Below are 25,793 nucleotides of genomic sequence, written 5' to 3'. Positions count from 1 at the left end.
GGGAAGCATCCTCAATCAGGGAGTTTATATGGGGAGAGAAAAGCACAGTTCATCTGACTGAAGGTAAATGGACGAGTAATCCAATTGAAGGGAAGCGGTGGTAGAGCCCCTGCTTTGCCATCAGAAGACCCCTGGCTCATCTCGGTTTATCTCCTGGGCTAGTTGGAGCAGCACCTCCTGGGTTCAGGTGTTTGGAGGCCTCCAGATCCACCACCCTGGATCCCTTCGGTCCCTTCCCCTCCCACCCTCAAAGTCCTGTGTCTCTGCTCTTTCACTGGCCAGATCTTGGCTGCCACCCCCTTTCTGCAATTCCCTGGCAGGAAGCTTAGCTGCTTTTCAGCTGGCACAGGGAGGTGCTGGCCACAGCAGTGATTCCAATAGCTTTACTGGCATAATAGTTTCATTACATTTTATGTGTTTTGATAAATGAAGCAAATCCATGTTTCAGTTAAATTTAATATTTAAACCTGTAGACAAATATTTGAATAAGCAGTGGAAATAATAAATTACCAAGGTGAAGTGATTTCATTGCTTCTGAATGCTCTGCTGGGATTAAAAAGGAAATGACTGCATGTTCGTATCACTGCATGGGCTAGGAATATGCACTTAGAGTTAACTTCCTCTATAACCCTAACGATTCTGATATACCTGACTGGGTTTAAAGGATTGTCTCTGTTTTTCAGGAAAGCCAATTTCAAACAAAAACAACTTAGTGTGTTGCAGGTCTGCAAGTACCTGTCTCAGAAGAGTTTAATGAGCTCTACATTACTTTGACCATTTGCACTCCCGCATTTCTCATTTTCTAGCCAGCATAATTCAATTAAAGCTTGTGGATCTGGTTTAGAAAAGATCTGACTTTAGGGAATTGAGATTTATTCCAAGGTTGCTGCTTTTTTATTTTTAGGTGAAGCAGTCTGGCTGAGGTAAGCTAACAAGACTTGAAAAAAAGCTGTGGAAAATAGAACCTTTTATTGCAGAGATCTTTTGATGAAAATTAAATTTCCAGCCCAGATTTGAATCACTGTGCTGTGTGCATTTCTCTGTTTTTATACTGTGGAGGAATTTGCATGCTCATTAGCCATAAAATGATACATTCTGTATTCTGGACTACATAGACTCTGCATAGACCATTGTGGACTGCGGTTTCCCAAGTATTTTAATGTAGATTTCTATGACATCTGTAGAAAGTGCATTCCACCCCTGGCTTGTTAGGGTTCAACTAGAGTCAGCATTCGTCCAGCTATCACTAAGGACTGGCATCAAAGGTTTCATTCATAAAAATAAGCAAAACAATTCCTGTTTCTTTTCTTATGGATCAGCTCTTTTCCACACAGCATCTAAAATATTCTGTTCCCCACCACGACACACAACATGAAGCAGGCAAGGCTAGCTAAATTCCAGGGAACTAGGTTGTGCAGACACTTGTTAAATGCATTGGGTATGGCATGGGAATAAGCATGGGAGAGGCCATTGTTTTGTATACGGAAGTCTTGGGTTTGGCCCACAGCATCTCCGGGTCAGAGAACCACCTGAGTATATAAATGTTAAGACAGCTGCAGTGGGAACTACTGTATTTTTCACTCTATAAGACGCACTTTTCCCTCCTCAAAAGTAAGAGGAAATGTCTGTGCGTCTTATAGAGCGAATGTGTGTGTGCCCGATGCCCAGGATGCTGCCGGCCCGCCTGCACCACATGGCACCACCTGGCTGGCACGCGCTCGGTGCGCCCTGCTCCGCCCACCCCCCTCTGGCACAGGTGGGAGCTGTGCCACTCAGGGGGAGCGGTGCGGAGGAGGAGGAGCCACGGGCTTTAACCCGCCGGCCACACGGAGAGATGGACTGCTCACCCCCACCGCCCGGGAAGACCTGCTGCGGAGGAGGAGGAGCCACGGGCTTTAACCCGCCAGCCGCACAGAGAGACGGACTGCTCACCTCCACCTCCCGGGAAGACCAGCCGCCGCTGCCGCGCCGCCCGGAAGACCACCGCCGGCACGCTGCCAGCCTGGCTGCACCACATGGCACCACCTGGCTGGCACGCGCTCAGCACGCCCTGCTCCGCCCCCCTCCTCCGGCACAGGTGAGAGCTGTTAATCACAGGGCGGTGTGTATTTTCAAATGGCAACCCGTCTTTTAATGAAGCCCATGGGGAAGTGATGGGGAATGTGCCTGTGATTATCAGGAAGCTTTCCATGCATCCCTCCTCTAAAAACTAGGTGCGTCTTATGGTCAGGTGCGTCTTATACAGCGAAAAATACGGTAGTTCTAAAGCACCAACTAGTTCCATGTCCAAGCTGCTTCCCCCCTTTTCATGATTTGCATTCAATTGATGGGGAAAAATCGCTTTTGAAAAGGAGAAATTCTCAGGGGTTTGCAACAGGGCTTTTGTGCTCACAGCATCTAAAATATTCTGTTCCCCACCAGAATTCTGAGGTGGCTGAGGAGTATGCGCGCGTGCCCTGTCTTTCCTCAGGCACTCATCTCTGAACGAGCTCCGTGCAACGGACTCTGTGCGGGGCAGCCCTTGGAGTCTGTTCAGAAGCTGCAGTCGGTGCTGATTAGTAACAGAGACCAGAAGCTCCATACACAACACCAATCCTGACCTGCTGGCACTCATCACCTCTCTGCTTCTTAGCCCAGTTCGAGGTGTGGTTTTAACCAATGGGGTTGGACCACAATGCCTGGCAGAACGTCTCTCCCAGTCACAGTCTACCTGTACTCAAGGAGCAAGATCTGGGGGCTGCCTCTGATAGAGTCAGCCGCCCAGTTATGGACCTCCCTCCCCAAGGCCTGTGTGGTGCCACCTGTGTTATTTTTGGAACCAGGTTAAGATTATCCTTTCTGAGAGGTCATTTAATTAGTTTATGTTATATTGGGGCATTATGTCATGTTAACAGGTCTTGTGATTTGATTTGAATAAACTATTGTAGCTTTTACTACAATAGTTTGTAGATTTATTTGAATAAACTGTTGTAGTTTTTACTACAATCGTTTTTTAAACCAGATTTTGGTTTAAAATCTGGCCTTTCAGTTTTGTGTTGTATTTTTATAATGTTTATTGTGATTGTATTTTATTGAATTCTCACTGTATCTTTCATATTGCTGTGAACCAGCCAGAAAAAAGAAAGCAAGGGGATGTTTTGCATATCTTGCTGAAGGTGAGTCCTACCTGTGATAACTTCTTGGAGAATTTCTCCTCATGCTGGAGAAATTTGGTGAAATTCCCCCTCCCTGGGAAATTTCTCTGTCCACAAACAGGGTAGAGAATGGCAGGAGGCCATTTACACCCAACTTTACTATAAATCCCTTCATGAAACATACAAGAAACGAATTTTCATATAGTATGTTTTAACAGAGCACTTCAAGAAAGCTTTTCAAGTCCTAAAATGTTCCTGTTGTGAAATTCTGGCAGCATTAGCCTACACATTGTTATCAAATCTTGGCTATAGTTAAACCTTTAAGGAAATTAGCAGTGCCATCCTATGGACATCCACTCACATGCATAGGATTGCAGACTGCATGATGCAATAGTACTAAATTCTTTGCTTTTGGGAACCTAGACATTCCTGTAGTTTCCATGTTGGAACTTCACTGTGCAGTGAGACGGCTAGGTCTGGACTTAGGGCTGACACCCAGACAGCTGCAGCCCAGGAGACCTCCGCATGCCTGCCGAGCGAGTGGCAGGAGATGGAAGAGCAGCAAACAAGGCCAGCTTCAGGTGTGGGTCATCATGGACTTACTGGGACCAAAGTTCCTCACCACAGAATCCTTCCTCCTCCTCCTCCTCCATTGTCATGCAGGGTGAATACAGCACTGTCAGGAGCTGTGATCATGTGACCTTGAGAACTCCACAGAGGGGCTTTAAGTTCAGGGTACATTTGGCTTTATGGGAGAAGTTAAAGCACGACTTATCTGGATATTATTGGGGTGTGAGGCCAATCAGAACTTGCCTCTGGAGCTGATGAAATAGCCCAGATTTCTTCATAAGAACACGGAGCCTCGAAATTTACTAAAAGGGGGTAGGGGAGTGTGTGTAGTAAACAGTTTTAATTCCTCCCAACACCCCCCATTCCCTGTGGCAACTTTAATTCCCTGGCCTTTGTACGCTGGATCTTCTGAGAGCAGAGCGTTATTTCAGTATTTCCAGGAAGGCGCATCAGATATTTTCCTATAGCATCCATCACTGGGTCTCCTTGGCCTTCAGGATCAAAGTGCATGAATTCATAGGATCGCTTTGGCTTGCCCTTCCTGCCAGAGAATGCAATCAATTTGCTAATTTCGGAGCAGAGGCTCTTTCTCTCTGTGTTAATATGAAGTCATATTGCTATGGACCTCCTGGGACAAATCTATTGCTGGCCTAAATGAGTGCAACTCCATTGCCTTCAGATAGACAAGCTCGGATGCCATCTGACTAGCCATGGATAGAGCATTAAAACACCCTCATGAACTTTGCTATTTTAGCCATAAATCAGGTCATCTGCTTAATTGCCTCTTTGTCCTTAGTGGCAGCTGGCTGTGTTGACGAATGCAGGAGAACAGGAGAAGTGAGCAGACTGATTCAGCCGGACCTGCAACTGCCACCCTGCCTTGGAATCCCTTTGTTGGAATTCGGTCTGTTAACAAAAACTTTGCCAATGCGTGTGAAAGTGTGAGACTAATGATGCCGCCTAGAATTAACAGAAAGGCAGCAGCTTAGGCACACGATGCCAGCTTTTCGTCATTCCCTTTAGAATGCTGTTGTCACACCTCATACTGATCTTGTGTTTGTTTTTAAACATGGTGCTCGCTAATAGAGAAACGCGCAGTTCTGACATGCAGCCAGCCGTGGGGCAGGCATGGCGGCAGCTGTTTGTCAGGCAGCCTTGTCAAGGTATGACCTGTCCCCAGCTGTGCTTTCCCTTTGCGCAACCTCCCCAGATCCAGCAGAGGGACCCTACGCACATGGGAAGGACGTGGCCTTCCTCTGTGCATGCAGCCGTAGGATCAAGGCAAAGAAGCAGTTCTGCTGCGAGTCGCTGGACCAGTAGCCGATGCCCCAGCGCGGGAGAGATGCTGGAGGATGGACTCAGCCCTGGGGATCCAGAGCACCTGGCCCCTACAGCAGGCTTCCCCAGGCGGCTGTAGTTTTGCACAGCAACTCTCCCCTTCCCTGTCCACTGGCCACGTTGGCCAATGGGAGCTGAAATCCAAAAACCTTTTGAGGGCAACAAGTTGGTGAAGGCTTCCCCAAGGGTTGAGCGAGTGCTCACCAAAGCTCCTCTTCAGGTTCTATTCTCGGTAGCACTATTAAATGTTTAAAATGCCAAAGGAGTGAAGCTGTGCTTGGGGATAGGGGTGGTTTGTACCAGAGGGCAGGCAGATGGGGAAAGGATAACACCCTCTTTCTGTCACCCCTCCAAAGCAGCGAGTTCTGCAAATTGTGATTTGTGCTAGGGCAGATACATAGGCAGTTGGCTTCTCCTGAGTCAGACCATTGGTCTATCCATCCCAGTCTTGCCAACACTGACTGGCAGCAGCTCTCCAGGGACTCAGCCAGGGTGCCTCTCTTAGAGTGCCTGCATAGCTATCCATTGAGCTAGCATATTGAGTCACCTTTGCAAAGGCATGGGCCTGCAGGCCGATGGGTATGGATGTGGAGCAGGGGGCAGGACTTGATGGCCTAATAGGCCTGTCTCCTCTCCTCTCCTCTCCTCTCCTCTCCTCTCCTCTCCTCTCCTCTCCTCTCACCACACCTGGAACTGCAAGTGCTGAGCCTGGCAGCCTTCACTTGGAAACCAGGTGCTCTCCTCCTGAGCTACGGCCCTTCATGAGGCTGACAAACCCAGTGGATGGAAGATTTAATTACACTTTAAATATTTCAATGGGAGCCCTCAAGGCATAGCCTATGAATGGATAAATATATGGATATTTGGATGCCTTTGCTGAAATCTACTCATCATTCTTTTTAATAGTGGCAGTATGCTCTGTTATATACTGACACTGAGAGATATATAATCTATATGTAATTGATGCTATGGTTCTTTTTACATTTTATTCAAAAATCATGTTTCAGTTGTTCCCCTTTTTCTTTCTTCTTTAACAGTGTGCTTGGGTTGCTTTATTTGTATTGCACAATAAAAAAGAGAGACCCAGTTCTACACTTCGGCCCAGCATCTCTTCCTCCCACCCTCCCCTCCATGAGGGAGAGCTGCACTCCTTCCATTTCAGTGAAACCAGACGGCACAGGAATTGTGTGGACACATGAGAACACACACAGGGCAAGCAATCAGGAAGACTGGGTACAAATTAACAAAGCATCGTTTCTCCAAATGCCTATTTATATTAGCATGCTGGCAGGGACTGTGTTTAGGTAGACCATGGCCGTGATACCAATCTTTTCCATTAATTTGTCAGAGCTCCATGATGTGGCAGTTTTTGGATGTATGCATATATTTACTTATTTATATGTATATGTATATACTTTCTATGCTGCCCAATAGCCAAAGCCCTGTCGCCAGTTCACAAAAGTCAAGAGAATAAAATACATCACTGTGATAAAGCAGAATAGTAACTTTTGAAAGCTTACAAGTGCAGGAAAGTAGAAACACACAAAGTAGAAACACACCCGCAGTACAAAGACCTAAAGATAGAATGACGAATTTGAAACAAGAAAAGCTGTAGAACTAAAATGACTGGAGGAATGAAAAGATGCCTCTCTTTGACACAGAAAGCATGCCAAACTTTGCTCAACAGTTCCCTTCAAGTATTCCTCTTTGGGGGGGCCTTATCGTTATATTCCTATTTTGTTGACAGAAAAACACAATCTAAGGAGTACAGATAAATAAGACAGAGAAATGATAGAAGCGATAGACTTCAGTGTTCCCTTGTTTTGATATGCATTGTGATTTTTTTCCATGTTGAAGAGAAAAGCACGTCAAAACCTGCTTGCTGTACTGCAGCAAAGACTCTGATGTCCATGAGCTGCTAAAGAGAAAGATGTTTGGCTAAGGATGGACACTGCTAAGACTTCCATCGGCCTGAACGATCAAAACAAGCCACCAGGCAACACAACGAGCCCTGCCCGGCGGTGATTATGTGCCGTGTGTCAGGATCCAAGCCGTCCCGTTAGGCGCATGGGTGTGTGTGAACAACTGCCGCCTGGACAAGGCTGGTCGTGCTGTCCGAGCCCCGGTGGTTGGGTTGCTGGGAAGGTTGCTGCCCCGCTCTTGCTGCAGTAACAAGAACCCGTGAGGTACAGGAGGGCTGCTGCTCCCTCCCACAAGCCATGCAGACCAGGCCCACGTCTCTTACCCTTTGTATTGTTGGTCTGAGGAAGGAGGAAACTGATAAGTAATACTTGACAGACAATCCAATAATGTGAACGACACACTAATTTATACATTTTTTAATAAAGAGGAGAAGCAAAAGCAATGGCATTCACGAAGTCAAGTAACCCACCCCTGGCCTCTTTTGTTATCATCAGTCACCTGCGGATACGGGATTCTGAATGTGACTGATAGGCAATTCTCTCTCTGGATTAGGCAGTGGTACATTCAATACCTCTTTGAAGAGTCATTATAATCTGCTGGGGGAGGGGAATATCAATTTAAAGGTCAAGTGCTTTCATAAAAAAGGGTGATTACTCAGTATTTCATACATTGAACAAAAGCTTAGCAGGATTCATTGTGTGTCAGTTTCCTTTGTGTATAGTACATATGCAGAGAAATAGATAGCTTAATTATATAATTATCTGTCTTTGGGGAGGATATTGGCCCATGAATAGAAACTGTCAAATAGGTACTTTACTTTTGCTTCTGATCCTTAATCCATTACTGTAATGGCCCTGACTTTCAGGATGATTTAAATAAATAGAAATTGCATCGCTAAACAGGGTTTTAGAAAGAGGAATGCTTTGCTAAAAAGGGGGTTACATTACTGACATTCCATTGTTAACCTCCTGATGTCTTGCATAGCTTTCCATGGATTGTTTGGGCTCCGTCCAACAGGAGCCAGTGGTCCCATGGAGTCAGGGGTGGGGAAACCATTGCTGTACTAATTTTGCTGCCCAGATTTCCTCATTTTTATGGTACAGCAATTTCAGCATTGGACACTGGGGCACACTAGTGTGTTGTGAGGAACAAAGGGGTGACATAATGAAAGGCTCTTGGAAGTCCAGAATACCTGCCTATGAGGGAGGCTTCCTGCTTCACCTCAGCATACCCAAGTACTCTGAGTACCACTTTCCAATCAGCTTTTCCTGGAGGTGAATAATGTTGCCTTGTGTTTACTTTATTCAGCCATTTCAGATGCAGAAGAATTCATTTTCTTACAAAGGAACATCCCACCAAGAGTCACCACCGTGTGAAGTCTTGTGAGGATAATACGGTGAAGAGGAGGCTCAGGTACCCCACCTTGAGCTCTCTGGAGGAAAGAGTGACGCAGAAATGCAATATGTAAAGCTAACTCTGATAGCCATAGCTGGCACTCTCTGCATGCCAGTATGTTGTGTCAGGTTTTCTGAATGACAAGCACTGACAGCCAGTGTGGCGTAGTGCTTACATGTTGCACTGGGATGGGGATTATGGGTTCTAGCCCCCACATGGCTCTGAAGCTCACTGGGTGACCTTTGGCCAATCAGTGACACTCACCACATCCTACTTCGCTGGGTGGTTGGGAAGATAAAATGGAGAGGAGGAAGATGCTACCTTGGCTCTTGTGAGGTAAAGGTGGGATAGAAACGTAATAAGCATATTACTAATTAAAAAATAAGATGCCTGTAGCCCAGGCCTTAGTCTGTATGGTTGTAGTCTTGGTTCTTCATCTTCCAAGGTGCCATGAGTGTGAAATTCTGCATAGAAGCTAGCAATCTGGGAGGTTCCATTATTCATCCACTGCACAGGTCTGCCTGAAGACTGTGAGGCTGCAATCCGGTACCCACCTACCTGGGTCTAAGTTCCACTGAACTCCAGGAGACATGCGTAGGATCACTCATTGAAAGGCCTTTCCCGCAGACAGCTTTCCTGGGGGGGGGGGGGGGCTCAGGTGGACAAGGGTCTTGCTTGTCGAATAGCTGTGTGGAAGGGGGAATGCTGGAGTCAGAAAAGCGGCATCTTCCAAAATGTCCTCTTGGGAGCATATATTTAACTTGGTCACATTCGCATTAGTGGGTGGAGGATGGTATCTGTTGTAAAATCACACCTCAGTAATTGAATCAGAAATAGGAGGAGGGCTGGAAGCCCATTTTAAACAGCAAGAGATGATCCTGCTCCTTTTTGACCCAGAGGGCACAGCACCTGATAGGGAATTTTGCCAAAGTCAAAGCAGCAGAAGGAAAAGAGGGATGTATGATCCACTCCCCCTATCATATCTCCAGTGCTTGTGCAAAAGGAGGTCATTCTGTCAAGGGTAATTTTGGACTCTGGACTTAAAGTCGTATGGAGCCCTCTCATTTGCACAGGCGCATCCTCTCCATTTTGTTCCTTCCCAGTGTTCGTCGCATTACTAGTTCATGTGGCAGAGACAGGGGTGGACCAATGCATCAGCCGCAGCTTCTCCCCATTTTAATGATAGAATCATAGAAAAGAAAAGTTGAAAGGGGCCATGAAGGTCATGGAGTCCAACCCCCTGCTGTTGCAAGGACACCAAGTTACACCATCCTACTCAGGTGGCTGTCCAGTTCCATCTTGAATGTCTCTCGTGTGGGAGAGCCCACCACCTCCCCAGGCAGCTGGTTCCACTGTCGTATTGCTTCGACAGAGAGGAAGCCCTTCCTGATGTCCAACCTGAATCTGGGCTGTCACAACTTGAATGGATTATTCCGTGTCCTGCACTCTGGTATCAGCAAGAAGAGATCTTCACCTTTCTCTTTGTGACAGCCTTTGAGGTACTTATAAAGGGATATCACGTCCCCCCTCAGTTTTCTCTTCTCATGGCTGAACATGCCCAGTTCTCTCAGTCTCTGATATTACGTAAATATCAAGTTCTTTCCATTGCAATATGGAGACATTTGAAAGTTTGGCTGAACTCTTACACAGAGTGAAGTGCAATTCTCATCTGTATCTGCACTCACATGGCTGGATGCCCAAGGATTTGAATCAAACGGAGACTGCTAGAGTGAAGTGCTCAAGGACTTGGGTCTGGACCTGTCAGTTTCACTTCTCCTCCACATCCAAGTTTTTAAACCTCAAGTTCTTCGCATTCCAAAAATGCAGAAATTTGCAAAGTTTGGTAAATTTTCATTAAAAATAATCAAAACAACTAAGGAAAGTGTACCGGGGAGGCAGAGAGGCACTTATTGTTAATTTCTGCAGAACACCCATAAATAATGTGGGGTGAATAAGCAAATCTTAGGGACTATGATTTGCTGCTTCTGAGCAACCGTTGCCTCACCCCCACCCGCCCCCAAACCTCTTTTCAGAAGGTCAGTCCAGAGTGGCTGCACACATGGTAAATCTTTAACTTCAAGTGTCCTTCTGTGGTGACCAACTAAAATATTAGCAAAATAAATGTTTTATGGGAAAATGTTGGCAGGAACTCCAAGCGAAACAGGTGGTATTGGGTTATTTCAATATAATGTAATGATTCAGCCAGGTTTCCATCTGGACAGCATGTGGTTGAATCTACTTAGAGAGAGTATCAAAGAGCATGAGTATGCACGAGGGACTGCGGTGGCGTTCAAATGCACAGCTCGATGGCTACTTTACAGAAAAATAGTCTGGGTTCTAGGTCCTTTGGGTTAAATACCTTTACTGTCAGGGATCTGAATTTCTCCATCAAATATTAAAAGCGAAGCAACCCTCTGACATGCAATAGCAAGTCGTGTAATTATGAGGTGGTTCCTGGAAACTGAGAATTGTTCACATTATGGCTGGGCATTTATTATAAAAGAGTTCATTACCCTTGGAAGCCGAGGCATATGTTAGAAAGAGAGAGCCTTGAAACAGAGGTGCTTTTAACAGGCTTTGCTGCTGTAAATATATAAGAATCCTAGCAAGCTATTTAGGTAGCATACATTTATAGACTACCAAAGATCAATTCTTTGAAACATACTGCCTGGCTCTGGCTAAAATTGCAGCTTCTAGTTAAAATGGGAGAGATCAGGCTTGCGCCTCAAACAATGTATTTGGGAGAAAAATTCATTCATGGGCTTTAAAGGAGCCATCCTGTTTTATTGTAAGAGCAGTCTGGCTTTTGAGCCCATAGCCATGATCCAGCCAAAGTTAAACAATTTTAAGATTTCCTTTATTTCTCCTGTTTGTGTCAGTGGAACTCAAAATTCTTAACTATTGTTGAATAGTTTGTTTAGTGGTGTGAGTGTGTTAAACTCCATATGCCCAAATAAATAAAAATCTCAGAGTAAAATCTTGGTCCTGGGATCTAATAAATCACGCAGGCTGCCACCTTGTACTCACATGCATGTATGGAACTCCCTTGCGCTTCTTTCTAAGAACACATGTATGAGCTTGGCTTGTTAGGGGCGTTCCAAGGGGTTCTGTTACGCCATGTGTCATTTTTCCTTTTAGAATAGCTAAGTCCCATGGGGCTGCTGTCCATCTTCTGATACGCTGAACTAGTTTTATAGGATCTTTGCGAACAACAAGGCCAAACAGAAACACTGTTGTTGTGGTTGCTGATTCCTCTGTGGCTGGCTGCACACCCCAGCCGCACGGGGACTCGCTGTGGCCTGCGGGCAGTGGCGTGGTGCGACCAGACACCATGTGGGGATGTTTTAATTGGCAAGGACACTGACATCATCCACCACTCCATCCAGACTTGCATGTTCCCTCTGAGCTTAGCTGCAGTCCTCACAGTATTTTTCCAGCCACAAGTATGAGTGCCTGTGCGTGTGCACACACACGGATCAACACAGGTGCCTGTACCTTTTCAACTCTCCTTGGGGATGTGCTGTGGGGATTGCCAATGATGGACACCTGCAGTTTAGAAGTCACCACTCCACCACTGTTCTCAGACCAGCAGCCCTCTCCAGTCTGGGACCAGCCCAGCAGCACCCTATAAGGTGCAAGCCTGTGATCCCCCCCTCGGCTCGCCCCCTCGTGGGGGTATAACTGGCTGTGCTGCTGCATCTGGCTGGGGAAACATGTCCACAGAAATGCGGGCGTGGGGATGCCCTCAGCGCAAACACTGAGTAGGGCTGAGCTCTGCACCAGGAACTGCAGACCGACTCTGGTCAGAGCTATTGCTGGAGATGCAGATGGCTCCGTGCCTGAGTAGCTCCGCAACAGAAGGGGGCATTTCTGTGCACGCTCTTCTGTCAGCAGATAATATAGGAATCCAGGTCTAGCTAGGCATAGAAACCCATTCCCCGTCTCACTTCTGCTTCTCTCGCTTGCCACTAATGACTTGATAGTCCTGGAAATAGTTCTGTCTGCAACAGTTATGAGCCACCCCAAAGTTCAGGGTGCCGGCCAGCATATTTGGCACTCAAAGAACAGCCTGCTGCTGCTATTCATCAGCAGTTCCACACAAGGATGCCAAAAACCCATGGAAAATATGAGCTGTAATCCAGAAGCTGATGACATGTGATGATTGTGGTGTCAGTAATACAGCTTTTAACATTAATGGGTTTGGAAATGTTTGAAAAGGGAAAAACAAGTCTTTGATTCCACTCAGCTGGGGACTTTCTGAAGTACAGGATGCACCCAGGGACTTCCACACATGTGTGAGCCTCCTTCAGGCAGTGCTGCTCATTTCGGGGCCAAACACAAAGAGATGCTATTGATGCAGTTGACGTGAATGGCTTTCTGGAAGTGTATTGCAGGTGGAGGGGGATGGAGCACATCTGAGTCCCCCACAAAGCAAAAGGTAGGCATTGGGCTCCCAAAGCAGATCAGGACAGCAGAAGGGGTCAGAGCATTCAAACCCTTTACTTCCCATTTCAGGATCCTAATCTGGTTTGAACCTCCCGCAAGTAAAGTCAAAGGTCATTCGCAACATTGCCATTTCAGTAACTCGTGACACATCTACCTTTTCCAGCACGCCCGGCCAACTGAGCAATGGGCGGCAGAGGACACAATCCATGTTGCTTGGAGCAGAGATGGCGGAGGAAGACAACAACATCTGCCTTCTTCTCCAGCCAGCCAGACCGGATTGTTCTTTTCATGACCTAGCGGCACTAGAACAGTAGTCTGGGCTATGGGGCAGGAGCAGTGGGGAAGAGAGGAGACTGCGCGACCGCCTGTTTTCACTGGCCCGCTCGAGCAGAGCAGTGTTTCTGTGCTTCCATGAAAGGCTGCCTGCGAGGGAGGGGTTGCCAGAAGAGGGAGGAAGCTGCACGCCCTTCTCCTTCCCCTGGTCGCTCCACACAGTGATGCTGTATCACCGTGACTGGTGCGGAATCAGCAATCTGGGCCTCCCTGGGGGTGAGAGCAGAAGAAGAGCCAGGCTGGATCACACCAGCAGTTCACACTGTGGCCAAAGCTCCTCAGCAGCTGGAGCTGGTCTGCATGTGCTGGTCTGCACATGAAGGTAGCCCTGCTTTGCCAGAAAGTCTAGCAGCCATGGGCAGCCTTCTCCTCCATGCATTCGCCCTTTAGAGCCATTTGGAGTGGTTGCCACCATTGCTTCCCATGGCAGTGAATTCCATGGTTTAATGTTGTGTGAAGAAGTGCTTTATTTGGCCTAAATCTCCCACCAATCAGCTTCTTGGGATGACCCCAGGAATGTGGGAGAGGGAGAAACATGTCTCCCTACCCCCATTCTCCACACAGGCCTCATTTTAAACACCTCTATCATGTCTCCCCAGACTTACCTTTTTTCTAAGCTGAACACTCCCAGCTGTTGTAACCGTTCCTCATAAAGAGGTGCTCCAACCCATTCATCTTTATACTTGTCCCTTTCAGCAATGTTTTCTAACTCAGTAATGTCCTTTTTCAGGTCAGGTGATCAGCACTGCAAACAACATTCTAACTGCAGTCACTTACGTTAGGAAAATTCCTAATTATGTCTAAAACAGATATTTGTCTTTTTCACAGCAGCTGCACACAGGGCCAATAATTTCATCAAGCTCTCCACCACAACCCCAAGATTCCTATCTTAATCAGGTACTGCTAGCTCAGATTCCATCAATCTACAATTTGAAGTTTTTTTGTCCTTCCTTCCTTCCTTCCTTCCTTCCTTCCTTCCTTCCTTCCTTCCACACATGCATTATTTTACTTGCTTACATTGATTGCATTTACCATTTTGATGTTCATCCTTCCATCTTGCAGAATTCACTTTGCGACACCTCACAGTTCCTTTTGGTTTTAACCACCCAAAATAGTTTGCTGTTAGCAGCAAACGTACCCACTTCACTGCTTGCTTCTCGTAATTCAAGATTGTTCATGAATAGGTTGAAAACCATTGGTCTGAATACAGAACCTGTGAGACTCCACTAGTTACAAAAATTACCATTTATTTCTACTCTCTGCTTTGTGTTCTTTAACCAGTTATTGGTTCTTTAACCCCCATTTTTTATTCCATGCCTGCTAAATTTGCTCAGGTGCCTTTGGTGAGGTTGTCAACAACCTTTTAGAAATCCAAGTAAACAATGTTTAATGGGTGGCTCCTATTCACATGCTTATTGGCACTCTTAAAGAAATCTGATATATTAGCGAGAGAGGAGTTCCTTTTGTGGAAGCCATGCTGATTCATTTTCTGCAGGCCTTGTCCCTCTGTGTGCTTGCTCCCATAGATTCTCACTACAGGGTAAAAAGTGAAATTCTCCTCCATCAATTACAATACAGGAAGGAAAATTAATAGTGTTTTAGGTGAAAAATGTGTTCTTTTTTCCTCAGAAAATTTGGTCAGAAACTTGGCAATGCTTTTTTCAAAGTAGCTTTCCACAGAAGGATGGGTTTTGTTTTCTTTGGTCTGCTTTTTGTCTTGAGACTGTGTTTTCTTCTTTAGTATTTCACCAATTGACTCAACATTTTCAGAGAGAAAAGCAGTACTTCTTCCTGATACTTGTAAGTTTCAGAAAGATTGGTGAAATTCTTCAATTTGTATGTGAGTGAGAACAATGCCTCCACCTCACCCCAGTCACCTAGTTCAAGGATGGAGCACTTGTTTCACTGGTGACCTTTCCATAGAAATGTACCTGGGGGAGCACCTCCGCTCTTACCAGCCAACAGGTTCTCTCTCATCTGCTAAAGAGGCCCTGCTCCTGGTTCCTCCAAAGGAGGAGAGGAGGGTGGGGACTCTGGAGGACTTTCTCTCTGGAAGTTGCCCCCCATTTGTGGAACTCTGTCCTAGCAGAGGTACGGGCAGGCATCCTCTGCTTCTTTTGCACAAACCATGGGGAATTGGTGTCACTCGAAGGAGTACAAAAGCTGTGCGTGATTGTGGACCTCCAACACTTCAGCTGCACCCTTAGAGCAGGCAGAGGGACAATCAGGGTAGGATTTCAGGGCTGCAGGGGTGGATTAGCACATTTTGAAGTAAGTAACGTAATAAACCTTGCCATTTAAAGCAGGGGAGTAAAAGTAAGACCACTATGCCTAGAATTAATTCTCTAGCCGCATTACTTGACAGCAGATCAATTAACTCTCTGTGTAGCCATTTTAGGGGGCTGGAAAGGCTGCTGTGGGAGGAAAGGGGGGGGGATCCACTTTCAGCAATACAGTTGATCCAGCTTAAATCTGGACCCAACCCTATGTGTTTAAACTGTGATCTCTGTTAACCACTTAATGATATTTAAAATAGGTTCAAATTTCCTAAATTGCACAATTGTTATCATGCTAGCAGCATAATGAATTGATCTTGCATGGTGAAACACTGTAAGATACATTGAATTCAGACAAATCAAATCTCAAATTTAGCAGATAGATTCCCGATGTGCTTCTTAGGGATGAATATAACTTCTGCTTCTGTCCAGCATGTGCATTTGAAATTTTCAGTGTACTTCTGTGCATTTGAAGTTCTGCCATAATTGCTTTTAAGCAAGGAGTATTTTCCAAATTGACTCTAAGATCACAAAACTTCCCTTTGTGTTCTTTGGAAACTCCACCTGTTGCTGTCTGAGCAGAGGACACGTCAGTTGGTGCCGATCCCACACAAATGCACACCCCTGGAAGAATGCGCGGTTGGTTCAGGGGTCTCCCTGGAATGGAGAAAGTCTGTGCAGTTGGATTTGTTCCAAAGCAGTTCATCAATCCTTAATGTTTTCAAGAAAGTTTTATTTTGCCACAGTGTCTACTAAAAAGTTAGGTCTGTGCTGGCAGAAGATCAAAACCTGAGCTGTTCGGGGAGCATAGTGACTTCATAAGAGTATGTCGCATGGACTCAATTAAGTTAAAAAAAAAGAGAGCTCTTTTTTGGTCCTGACATTAAATGGATATCCCATCATGTGTATCTGAGAACTCAATATATGCCACCTTCTTTGAGAATCTGAGTGTTTGTATGAAGCACGATGTGCCACATAAATGAGAATAATCTACAAGCAATTGTATCATCTGTACTTTAAAAATTGCTAAGTGATGCTCTTTAAAACAACATGCCAGGTGACTGTTTCAAGCGAAGGCAGTGAATGATTCTGGTGTTTTATCCTTTATCATTGGATAACATTGTAAAAACAAAACAAAACCCCCTGCCTTGCCTTCACTGAAAGCTTTCAGAGCACTGAAAGGCATAATAAAAACAACTGGTATATTATCATTTTTCTTTGTGAAAAGATGAAGTCATGGCATATGGTCAGCTCACCAGTGCTGTTAATAATAAACCGCAGATAATTAAGCATTGATTTATTCTTCTACATAAGTGAAACGAATTGCTTTAACTGCTTTCAGTGAAGCTCATGTAGTCACATGGATTATGTATAGGAAGTTCCAGCTAAAAAACATTATTAGAGGTATCATATTTCAGTATAGTGCAGGTTTATGGTGGATGCAATTAGAAACTTAACAGAATGTGATAGAAAATCAGATATAACTCTTAGGGGAAGACTAGATCTGAAAAGAGCTCCCCCTCCCCCAGCTTTCATGCTGTACATTACAGATGCAAACATCTTTTAAAATTATTCTTAGAAGCTAAGAACAGCAATCTAACAGCAATCATCATTTTTGAATTTGTTGATACTATAGATGGATGACAGAAAGAAAACAAGAGCTTTTATTTCGGGCTCCCTTTGGTTATTAACTTTCATGTTGGTTGTTAGATGCTGACCCTCCAACGTGTCTCCTTTGTGAGGGAGGGATATCGGTTAAAGAGGCGGACAATGGCGTGGCTGAAACTGTTGTTGTGTAAGACTGGGCCTCACACAACGGCCAAGACTCCAGGAAATGCACACAATAGCATGGACACACAAGAGGGATGAACCCACAGGAGGGCAGAATGACTAGAGCCCCAGCTGGGGAGATGGTCAGCCTGTTCAGTTCCTCAGTTTTTCCTTTCAGGAAATCACAATTAGATATAGCTAGTCATCTACTTCACTTTACAGTTGCCTGCACACATCTTCCCAAACATCCCCCCTACAAAAGCCCAACAAGTACCGTTCACTCTGTCGATTAGGCACAGATCCTGCTTGCATCTAAATCAGTGACCAAGATTTTAATGGGAAGCTATCTTTTCCTGGCAGGATTCCTTTTATGTGCATGCCAGCCAAAAAAAGGGGTGGGGGCAGTTGCAGTTTTTCCTGGCTCAGAGATACCCCAATGGGAAAAGTTTCACCTGTTCAAACGTTGTCTTTCAGGCAGCTGTCAAAGTAACTGTGTAGCGAAAAATTAAAAACCCTGAGGTGGCTTTGATTATACAAAAAGTAGTCTTTATCCTAAACCGGTTCCTCTTTTGAATGTCAGCTGGACAAGTCTCACAGACAGTTCCTGTTTAATATGGGAACACTTCTATTTCTTTAAAAATGAAACTAATACCTATATTTAAATCCTACCCTTTCCCCAGGTGAATCAATCTATTGAAAACCTAAAGCAAATAAAAATAAAAAAGTGTTTCTACTTAATTCTTAATTAAGAATTAATTAGGATTAATTCTACTTTATTAAGCATAATTCTACTTATGATAGGTCATCTGCAGTACAAATCTAAACATGTCTGCTCAAAAATCAATCAAGATGCGTTCAGTAAGCTTTACTTTCCAGTAACTGTACATAGGATTACATCCTTAGGGACTCACAGAAGGAGGTTCAAAAAGGAAAACCAAACACGTGAGCTGCCCCTGTAAGCATGACAGTTGGGTAGCATGTGGATGGCATTCCAGTTGTGCTTTATGCTTTACCCTTCCAAAGATAAACATTAAATTGCAGAGATGTAAGCACCTATTGGATCCTGTGCCTTTTATTTAAGATAGTTTTGCTTGAAAATTACAATACATTTTAACGCAGATGAGAAGAAATAGCCTACCCCTGCTATTGTCCTTCAAAAACCAGAACATAGCTTTGCCAGCCTGCTCCTCAGACCATACAGGGTGATGAATGGGAGAGGAACAATGCTTGAACAGTGCCTGAATGCATGTATCATGTTTGCTTTTCAACCACACTCTTAATCATTCATTGAGAAGGGTGTTTAGCAGTGCAACTATGGCTGGACCCAGGGCCAAAGTCCAGGGACCTGTCACTCAGGAGGCATCCAAATGTCCACCTAGAAAGAGAGAGTGGCAGGTGATGGGGACATAAGAAGTCCAGCTTTAGAATCTGGATTATAGTGGGCAGGCTGCAACTCATGGAGGCTGATGCTAGGAAGTGTCCAAGAAATCTTCAACAGGTTCAAGGCAGTTTGGATTTCTGTGAGTCCAACCTGAAGAATCCTCAGTGGGTTTTTCTAAGTCACACATATTCTATGAACTTGTAGTCACTTGCACATTTGTGCAAGCATGCATTAGCACTAATGTGCATTAGTGCAAGTATACATCAGCACAAGTTCATATAACATAAATGCACATTTGCAAATGAATTAATTTCTCATGCAAATGTATTCAGTTTGCCCAATGAAGAGATGATAGAACAAAAGACACCCAAAGAAGATCTGCAAAACACAGAAGGAGCAGAATCAGGAAAATCTGTATATCCCTGCTCATCACAGCATCCCCTTCCCTTCCCTTCCCTTCCCTTCCCTTCCCTTCCCTTCCCTTCCCTTCCCACATATGCTCATTGAGTTTATTTTAAAATTATATTCTCTTATTCCGCTGGCGCCGTGATGTGAGTGAGTTTAAAGTGTAAAATAAGAGTATTTCTTATTTTTTAAGCTGTCCCCCTGCCTTCTTTTGTGCTCTGATGTATCAGGAACCTGGAAGCAGGATCAAGCATGGGATGGCAGTGTGCGTGAATGTGAGGAAAGGAAATATGTTTGCTGCACACTTTGTAATACATGGGGTTGGCTAAGGGAGGCAACCCATAAGACCATTCGAGTCTAGGGCTTGAAACTCTCTCTCTGCAGCTTTGAGATAATTTTCTCCATTTCCCGTTAATAACCCATCTGATAAGTGCCAAACCCTTGCACAAGCTATCCTTTGCTTTCTCTACTGCTTTCTCCTCTCCCTTTCCTCTCTGCTCACCTGCTACCAGTCCTCTCATAAGGTTACACCCCTCTATTGTATTAAAGTATATTGTCCATAGCTGCTCCTATAACACTGTGTGGAATACCCTTGCTGAGCACCTGCCTTGAACAGCAGAACATTCAGGACATTTTTATTTATTTATTTATTTATTAAAACATTTTTAGAATCATTTTTAGAATCATCTGTTTGTGCAGGCTATCCCTGCACGATTTGCATTTTTTACACCTTTCATTTCCCTCCGCAAGCCCATGAGCAGTGAAGCAATGGTCCATGTTAAAGAGCTAGACACTTTAAAGATGTTAAATAAATTGTCTCTGTTCTGGTGCACAGCAGAAAGGATCCAAATCCTTGTAGCTTACAACATGCAATGCTCAATTAAAGAGAATCTATTTGGGGTAGAAAGTTCAAAATTAGAACATAGAGAGGATTTTCTGAGGGGAAAGGTAGCTTAAGTTAAATCTATCATACTGGATTATCAAAACAACTTTATACAGATAGTTAGGTACATGCTGGGGTGCCATCAGAATAGGAGAAAAAACCTCTCAGATTCAGTGATGTGTAGAATTTCTGTGTATGTTTTCACTCTTTATTTCTGTTCACCTGGAAAAAGCTAATAGGAAAAGACACAAACAATTGCCTCTGGATATTCACCTGCAGCCTAGCTGGCTCGGGAAGCTGAATCAGAACATCTGCTGAATGGATTTCTGGTGCGGCTTCTCTGCTCAAGGTAATTATTTGTGTTTGGTCACCAAGCGGGGAAACGTTTGCTGACTCCCTCAGATGGCAATTATTTCAAATCTCCATGTTTTAGAATCTGAACTTAATGATCCCATAGAACTTCTTCCCAATGTCATTAACTAATTAAACAATTTTTTCCAAAAATATATAAAGAGTTATTTATGCTGCTAGATATTGCCGAATATTGCCTTTGGTGGGAGCGATTAGCATTTGTGCAGAATCTATAACCATTAACGCGGCTGTGATTCGCACAGTCTTAATCATCTCGTCTCAAGATGTGCTGCCGTTGTATGTTGTTGGAAGAGTTTTGTGTGTGCACCTTCGCCTGCCATATGGAACTCTGTCCCTCCAAGGATTCCACACTCTGAGCCTTCGCCTATCAGTTGCAGTATGATGGATTCTAATTAAAGCCACGCTGGGTATCCAGTTTGTCCTTCCTGCCTTCCTTCCTTCCTTCCTGCCTTCCTTCCTTCCTGCCTTCCTGCCTTCCTGCCTTCTGGCAATTTAAAATAAGTCATTTAGCTTCACAAAATTTACAAGTAACCCCTGCCTCTTTGAGTATTTACTGTGACAACATAGGACAGAAAGAAAGAAAGAATAAAAAAGGAAGAGAAGAGAAACGCCTGGTAGTTTATTGAAGCACTGTTCAAGGAGCCTTGGAGAAGCTGCCTTATATGCCAAGAAGCAAAGCTAGTCCAAAACATTTTGCTGCCTGAGGCGAAGGACAAAATGGTGCCCCTCCACACCTGAGGCTAGATCGGGGAGGCCCAAGACATGCACAGCTCTCCTCTCAAACATTGGGGAACAGCCAGGAAGAGGAGGAGGAGCCATTGGGATGCTCTCACTGCTGCCCTCCGCATCCACTGCCTGAGGTAGGTGCCTTACTCTGCTGAATGCTAGGATCTGCTCTGCTGGACAAGACAGACCCTTCCTCCATGTTAAGCAACTAGCTGTGGCGGTATACTTATCAAGGTGCAAACCAGCCGCAGCAGCACCTTTGTGAGGTGTGTCCACCATGCTCTGTTGCGTGGCATTTGCGAGGCCTCTGTTGGCATGTTTCCATCATGTCTTGGGGTGCTTCCAAGGGCTAAAGCATCACTCCATGAGAAGCCACGAGTGGAATTTCATTTGGCTTTCCACAGCATGGGGCAATATTGTGCTCTTTCTCTGCATTCATCCCATTGTGATCCATCCTAGGGTGGCCATGCACCTTAGCTTGTGGAGGACAGTCCTCTTTTGTGAAGAGCTAGTAGAGGACAGTCTGCTATTTGAAGGTCTTTAAGGTTTTTGAACTTCAGTTCACATCTGGCCGGGGCAGCCCAATAAGGAAAGACCCTTTCAGTGCAGGAACATGGCCACCTCCTCAGGCTCCTCTCCTCCGCTGTGGTGAGATGTTCTATATGTCTATCCAGATCATGGCTCCCATTTCTACATCAGCTCCCACATTCTAACTCGGACCATGTGAACATTCTGCAGAACAGCATCACACACGAGTAATGAAATGAAGGAGGATTGTCTAGTCCTTTATAGCTACCATGCTTACTTTATATTGTATTTTTGTATTTTTAATTTAATGTTTATATTTATTGAAATTTCATATTTTAATTATTTTTAATTTATTGTTGTAAGCCGCCCCGAGGCTTCGGCGAATGGGGCGGCATAAAAATGTTTAAATAAATAAATAAATAAATAAATAAATAAATAAATAAATAATGCTATCATGCATGAAGGAGAGAATCTTTCACACCAGCACTGTTTTAGCAGGATGGCTAATGCAAGGAAGTGATATTTAAACAATAAAAAAACAGCATAATGAACATGCGCTAATGCTATACCTCCGAAGAAAAACAGTGCTTTATCATTAAAAAACAGCATTTTAGGGGCATAGCACTATAACTTCATAGTAATGCTAAAGCCCTGAACACCCCTTTTTGCACACAAAGATCCCTTGCACCTTTGGCGTCTCTTGCCACCGTGTCTTCTGACAGCTGACAAGAGGAGTCAGGGTGAGGGTGCCTTTTCCGGAAATTTTCAGAACCGGATCCTGCTGCAGCCCCTGGGCATTGGCCCAGCTGAGGCTTCCCATCTCCACACATGGAGCCCTGAGAAAGTTTGCAGCTGTGCAAGTGCAGCTAATTTTTAAAAACTGCCTTTGGGCACACATTTTTTTCCCACAAAAAATAATTAAAAATGGTCCAGCAGCCATGGACAGCCCCTCTGGGTGCTGCTCAGGCAACTTGAAGGGGTTTTGCTAGGTGTCAAAGCAGGGAAAGTGGCCTCTCAAGCCCCTTTTTGCAACCTCAGCGATGATGATGATGATGCAGTAAAGAGAAGGAAGCTATGTTGTGCCAGAAAGGGCTCACGATCATGGCAGGGAGCTAATTTGGTCTTCTCGCAGGGCCACCAGGGATCCCTGCAGAAGGACTGAGGGTGGAGGAAGGGGGGCAGAGAGGGGGCAGGTAGCCCCCTGTGGCCCTGGTCATCCGTCACCAAGAACTTATGAAGACCAGTCCACTGAAGCTTCTTGCCAGGGAAGGTTAGTGCAGCTTGCGTGTGTGCCTGGTGACTGTAAGCTGTGATAGAGGCACTTGGCCAGCAGGTCAAGGATAGGGTGTTCAAGGATAGGCTGGACGTCCACACGGTGGGCATGTCGTGAGCGGAAAGGTCAGACTAGATGGCCCGGGAGGCCCCTTCTGACTCACTCTGTTTCTATTTTTCTATGTTAGGTCCCTGCTTACATCAACCCCATGCCTCTTGCTACCAAGGGCATCTACAGCGGAGAGGGCCACTCATTCATCTCTCTATATCAAGAAAAAAATATCCAGGCAACACTAATAAAATGTAGGAGTGTTAGAAATGGAGAACGACATGGTGCAGGCAGGGAATGAACTATGGAGATTAAATAATAAATGCCTCATCTGGAAGTCACCCCAGAGCCTAACCCTATTCGTATCTGCTCAGAAGTCCCAAAAAATTCAGTGTAAGACTGAATAGTGCAGCCCTATATGTGTCTGCTTAAAAGCACATCTCAGTGAATTCACTGAGTTTACTTCTAGGAAACAGATATAAGATGCAGCACAAGGGCTTCGTATATGAGGTGTTTATTCTGCATTTGTCATGTCCCACTCACAGCTGTTTACAGGTTACTTAGATGACACTGTGACCTTCCAGTTTGGCTTCAGAGTGGTGATTGGAGTGTCTGACTGGGGACCTGGAAGATCCAGGTTTAATCCCCATGCAGCCATGGCGATCACTGAGTGACTTTGGGCCCGGCACTGCCCTCAGCCTAATCTACCTCACAGGGTTCTTGCAAGGATAAAATGAAATAGAAGAAGATTATGTAGACTTTTGTGAATTTTGTTTACAGCAGAGAAAATGCTGGTACTTGATTGTGAAAGTGAAAGAAACTCTGGTTTTCATTTGGGGGTTTGTACTATTCTGCTTCATCACAGTGCCTCCTAGAGATTATGGAGTGCAAAAGCAGAAAGAGAAACTGTGTGAGGTGCTTGAATCTTAATTCCACAACGTAAGCAAAAGTAGATATAGAGTATTAAAAGACTTGTGTAGAAAAGTTCTAATTCTCCAGTCACTTCTGCCTGAACACCCTTGTAGAGATTTGTGCCATCACAGATGTTAGCAATGCCTGCTTTTTTATTGATTTGGTAGAAGCTTTTAGGCAGACCAGTAACTTGTTCCATTTTATTCAATTTTATTGCACAAAGTCACTGCCTTTCTCCTATTTCCCCTTTATATTTTCTTTAATGATACTTAATTAATTTGGCTCCTGGGCTTGTCTAGATCTCCGTACCACCCAAGGGATAGTGTTCTTCCATGTTACCCAGAACATTTGAATTACACCTCAGGCTGTAGCTTAACAAAAGAAAAGGAGAGAAGGCAAGCTGGGGCTTGACAGACGAAGCCTTTCTCAGGAACCTCATTTGCCTGGGCTTTGGCTGACTGAGAGTGAGCGGTGGCAAGTCACAACAAGGTGCAGGGTAGGTTGCCTGCGGTCTACCCTACAGGTTTGGCATGGGGATCGCAGTCCCTGCACCTTCGCCGTTGCCAACTCTCTTTTCCTGGCAGCGCTTTTCTGCCTTTTAGCAGCTGCAGAAACCTAGCAGGTGAAATGTTTCCCATTGCATCTCCATGCCAGGAAAAGCTTCCTGTGCTACAATTCTGCCTGTCAGGCAGTTGTTAAAGACGCACGGGCCTGCCAGAAAAAGTTGGCCACCAAGTAACTGTGAGGCTTGGGCAGGGTGGGGGGGCAGGAGAGGAACTGGATAAGGTGAGCCATCTTGTCACGCGGAAGAGCCAGAGAAGGTGGGCTTTGTCAGGAGACATGCCCGAGAGGAGGAATGGCAATGTTTTTAAACCCAGTAGAAGTTTATATTTTTGTAAGGCTTGAAGTGAAAGCCTATGGAGAATAATTATATGAAACACCCTGAATGGAGTGTGAAATGGCTGCAGTGCCAACCAAAGCTATGAATAGCAGTTTTAAATATTAATGGCTAGCATTTCATGCAGGCTTGTGAAGCAGATGTGAGCCTGGCTCTAGCAGTAATTTAAGTGCGCAAGAACATTTCCTGTCATTTTTATCAATGTCGAACTATACCGGATGTATTAAACTGAAAAATAAAACTGGGAGGGAGAAGCATAATTAATAATCAATTTCCCTTTCATGGGCATCTGCTAATATTTCCCCTCAGAGGATTCCAACTTTCTCCTGAGTATTTTTGTTGGAGAAAGATACGGCCCTCAAGTAACGTAGAACTTCCTTGGATTGTTGTGGAAGGTCTCTCCGGAGTCTAGTGCCCCCCCTCCCGCCCCACCATTAACACAGTTCTTTCCTGTCAGAAAGTATATATCGCTACAATAAAGCAAATCCTAAATGATCACTGTTTTAGAGTGTAAGGCGCTGAGCGGCTCTGAAAATATTATGGTATGGCATCCCTGCTGAAAAGGTTGAAGTTAAGAAATCCCTCAATGTTTCAGTCGTCATGAAAGTAGCGTTTTAAAAAAAATATATTATTTGTATTTTTTTGGTGGTGGAATCCATGCAAGTTGATTGAACTTATTGCAGCCTGAGTCATGGTGAAATGAAGTGTCTTGATGTGATTTAGTATTAAAAAACATTTGGTTACATACAAATCGCAGTGACTTAAAATGATTACAGGTCAGGTGCAACATAATGGATGCATTCATGGAAATTTTACCGAGGGCCCCTTCCTCACAAATATGACATTATTTACATGGAAAAACTGAGGTCACACATTAAGTGTGTAAGTATGTGTTGTTTTAGATTTATGAAACTGCCTTTGCCCACATTTAAGTGTTCTTGTCTCAGTTACACTCCCAATGGAGTACATCTCCCCAGTTAGGGTGGTAAAAGGGAAAATTTTGCACTCTAAACCATAAAATAATAATAATAAATCAAGGTGAAGTAAAACAAAATGATTTTTAAACCATGACTTGCTTGCTTTCAGCAAAATAATGAGAGCAATGTTGGATTTTATATACCCTTAATCTGAAAGGAGCATTGCTTCCCACTGAGGATGCAGGAATTCCCCAAAAGTTCCAGG

The 25,793-nt window shown here is 44.7% G+C and overlaps 1 long non-coding RNA gene across 2 annotated transcripts; it reads left to right on the top strand.

Annotated features, from left to right (window-relative positions):
* The first annotated feature begins 2,198 nt into the window (after positions 1 to 2,198).
* On the top strand, positions 2,199 to 8,712 carry LOC123035815. 2 transcript variants are annotated; one of them, XR_006417038.1, is made up of 5 exons: positions 2,199 to 3,715; positions 4,501 to 4,608; positions 6,080 to 6,275; positions 6,900 to 7,113; positions 8,274 to 8,712. It is a non-coding gene; the product is annotated as an uncharacterized LOC123035815 (long non-coding RNA). The 2 variants fall into 2 exon arrangements; XR_006417037.1 differs by lacking the exon at positions 8,274 to 8,712 and having other exon boundaries at positions 6,900 to 7,420.
* The last annotated feature ends 17,081 nt before the right edge of the window (positions 8,713 to 25,793 follow it).

The sequence above is a fragment of the Varanus komodoensis genome, unplaced genomic scaffold, assembly GCF_004798865.1.
Source record: "Varanus komodoensis strain SLA01 unplaced genomic scaffold, ASM479886v1 scaffold7_3, whole genome shotgun sequence".
NCBI lineage: Eukaryota > Metazoa > Chordata > Lepidosauria > Squamata > Varanidae > Varanus > Varanus komodoensis.
The sequence above is the reverse complement of the archived record's forward strand: the minus strand, read 5'-3'. Positions and strand labels throughout refer to the sequence as shown.